The sequence below is a fragment of the Lycium ferocissimum genome, chromosome 8, assembly GCF_029784015.1.
Source record: "Lycium ferocissimum isolate CSIRO_LF1 chromosome 8, AGI_CSIRO_Lferr_CH_V1, whole genome shotgun sequence".
Taxonomy (NCBI): Eukaryota; Viridiplantae; Streptophyta; class Magnoliopsida; order Solanales; family Solanaceae; genus Lycium; species Lycium ferocissimum.
This window is the reverse complement of record NC_081349.1, coordinates 67,938,372-67,941,796: the sequence shown is the minus strand read 5'-3', so window position 1 is coordinate 67,941,796 and position 3,425 is coordinate 67,938,372. Positions and strand designations below refer to the sequence as shown.

Below are 3,425 nucleotides of genomic sequence, written 5' to 3'. Positions count from 1 at the left end.
TCAAACAATACTGGTTTTGTGCAGCACAACAAAAACTGATTTTTAATAGATTAAGGTGCGTGTACACACACACGCACACAGGGCCGTTTCAACAACTTTAAAGGCCTAAAGCCAAACTTCAAACAGAGGCACTAATTCTTTTTAAAGCAGAGATCATCATATATATTTTTATTTAAAGTCTACTTTTCTAGTTTTTTTAGATACAAAGTTATTGATTACTGTTTTATAATCGATTTTTTCTAATAATTCCTTTTCAATTGATAATATAGCTAAACCATTTAATATAATCTCTCTTGAGAGTTGTTGATCGTAGATAAGATTTATCAATTTTAATTTTGAAAAACTTCTTTCGATTGAGGCAAAATTTTATATACAAATTACATCTTTAAGGAAAAAATGGGGCCCCTAAAAAAATTGGGGCCCCAAGCGATTGCTTTATTGGCCTTATAGTCGAGCCACCCCTGCACGCACACACATGTATATGACAATTAATATAAATGTGGAGGTAAACATGAGCCTTAACTCTGATTAGTGCTTTGAGCTGATGTTGAGAACAATAAAAATAGATTTTACTGAAATATTTTTGAGGTACTTGCAACTTTTGTTTCAAGTAATTTGAGACCTTATTATGCATTTTCAGATTCTTCCCAGCATGTGTGCATTGAGAAAATCAATATTAGCAGGGGTCATGACACTGTTGTTCTCAAAAGCATCTAGGACGAGTATGGAATTTCCTATGGGAAACCAACCATGATGTCCATGTTCAAGGGGTTAGGCTTCGGTCTATTTTGCAGGTTCTGGCATGGCTTTTGCAATGAGATGTCTGGTGGTATCTCCAATGTGCTAGTAGAGCATGTTTACTTGTATGAGCTAGTAAAAGACCAGCAGAAAGCTACGAGGAAAGACTATTTTGAACAGAGCAAGAAGTTAAAGAATATGTTCCTGGCGTACGAGAAGGACTCTGCTGACATGCAATCTTGACGGTGATATGAGGTTCTTTTTTTTTCTGAGACTGCTGACGTGCAATGCTATTTTATGATCCTTCTTTTTATTGGAGAAATGTGATTAAATGGACATTCCAAAAAAACCTTGTATATTATTCTCGAATGCGGTTCATGTTTTCATCATATGCACCTTATATTTCATCTGATATACATTAAAATTTAAACTGACATGAATTTAACTTTAGCAGATTCAGAATCTGAAGTCTGAAGAGCCTGGACTTGAAGAAAATAATGAGCAAGTTGAAGCAACTGAAAATCTTAAAGCACAAGTTGAAGCACAAGCGGAACCTATTCTTTATTTGTTAAGAGTAATTTTTAAGATGTTTTTTTTGTACATGCTTTAGCTTTGTTTGCTCTTTTGTTAGGAGACAAATGTAATGTCATACAATGTAGATGAGTATATTTGTTTTTCAATATGATACTATATTTCTTTGTAATTAACTATGAAATCTTAATGGAATGATGATTGTTTGTATGTCCTCCAATGTTTGTGTGCGCTTGAATTCAATGAAAAAACAATTACTACTTTCTGGATGTTAAAAGTTCAATAGCAATTCGAGAACGTAAAATCCAGTTATCGCTATTAAAGGAGCTAACGACCGGAATTATAATCGTAATGGATAATTTGGTCGCTAAAGAGGAATTTAACGACCGGAACTTATGTCGTCGCCAAAGAATCTTTAACGACTAGTTTCTCAATCCGGTCGTTCACTTTTAACGATAAGGCTTTTAGCGACCGGTGACGACCGGTTTTTCTCCGGTCGTTACAAGCATTTAGTGACCGGATTTGGACTTATAACGACTGTATTTCCCCTCGTTAAAAGCCTTTTTTCTTGTAGTGAATCTTTGAAAACACATTTGAGCCACAAAGCTCATCCAACATGTCATCATGCCTCGGAATGGGATGGCGATACTTTACTGTGATTTGTTAGCGGCCCTACAATCAATGCACATCCTCCAAGTACTATCTTTCTTTGGAACAAGAATCACCGGAATGGCACACGGGCTAAGACTCTCCTTCACTAGCCCCTTTTTAAGAAGTTCATCCACTTGCCTTTGTAATTCTTTTGTTTCTTCCGGGTTACTCCTATAAGCCGGTTTGTTGGGAGTTTGGGAACCCAGTACAAAGTCGATTTGGTGCTCAATACCTCTCAAAGGAGGTAAGCCATCGGGTATTTCCTCCGAGAACAAGGCTTCATATTCCTGCAAAAGAGAAGACATACTACTTGGCAAAGTGCTAGTAGCTTGGTTAGCATTTAAGAGAAGATCCTTGTTAACAAGACACACCATGAAGTGTCTCTCGTCAACCCCTTTCAAGCAATTACTTGGTTTGGCCAACAAACATTTCTTGGAACCATTTTGAGATGTTTCCTCTCCACTTATGAACAACAAAGTCTCCTTCTCACTCTTCTCCTTTTCTTCCCTTTGATACTTCTCTCGAAGCTCCATCATCACTCTATAATCCTCACTCACTTAGTAAGGGGTTAATGGGTTAAAATGTACTTCTTCCCCTTGACCACAAATGAGTACTTGTTAGTTCTCCCACTATGTTGGGCATCAACATCAAATTGCCAAGGTCTTCCAAGCAATAGATGGCAAGCTTGCATGGGTATCACATCACACAAAATCTCATCTTGGTACTTTCCAATACTAAATTTGATAATGGCTTGCTTGTTGACCCTTATTTCACCACATTCATTAAACCATTGGAGTTTATAGGGATTAGTGTGCTTGCGGGTGGGAAATTTCATACTTTCAACTAAAAGTTGACTAACGGCATTCGTACAACTCCCACCATCAATGATTAATGAGTACACCTTATCCACAATTTTGCACCGTGCGTGAAACAAGTTCTCCCTTTGGTCACTCTCTTCCCTAGCTAGAGCCCCCATGGCTATTCTAGCCACAATAGCATGATTCAAAGCTTCTTCATACCTTATCTCAGCCTCTTCATCGGGATCACCCTCACACTCACTTCTTTCTTCCCCTTCTTCATGACCATCCCCGCCCTCATGTTCATCATCGGTTTGATACCCATCCCTCACTATCGTGATAGTCCTCTGGTTGGGACACTCACTCGTAATGTGCCCTCTCCCTTGGCACTTAAAGCATTGGATGGTAGAAGGTCGGTTATAGTTGGTGTTAGAATTGTTACCTCCTTTAGCCTTGTCATCACCTTTGGATTTGTAATCGAATTTGGCTTGAGGTGCTTGAGTGTTGCTCTTGGGCTTATCCCAAGTGGAAGTTTTCCACTTTTCTTTGCCTTTGTTCCAAGTGGAAGACGATTTGCTTTTGTCTTTATAGGACCTCTCTTCTTTTAGATCCGCCTCAACCTTGATGCGTCACGGAATGCCTCTTCAAGACTATTGTAGGTTTTGAGCCTCATCGGTTTAGAGATGTCTCGATTCAAGTTGGCTACAA

General features: G+C 38.5%; 1 long non-coding RNA gene across 1 annotated transcript; it reads left to right on the top strand.

The window, feature by feature from the left end:
• Positions 1 to 6: 6 nt before the first annotated feature.
• LOC132067077 (uncharacterized) lies at positions 7 to 1,483 on the top strand. Its single transcript, XR_009417014.1, has 2 exons — positions 7 to 993; positions 1,190 to 1,483. It is a non-coding gene; the product is annotated as an uncharacterized LOC132067077 (long non-coding RNA).
• Positions 1,484 to 3,425: the final 1,942 nt, after the last annotated feature.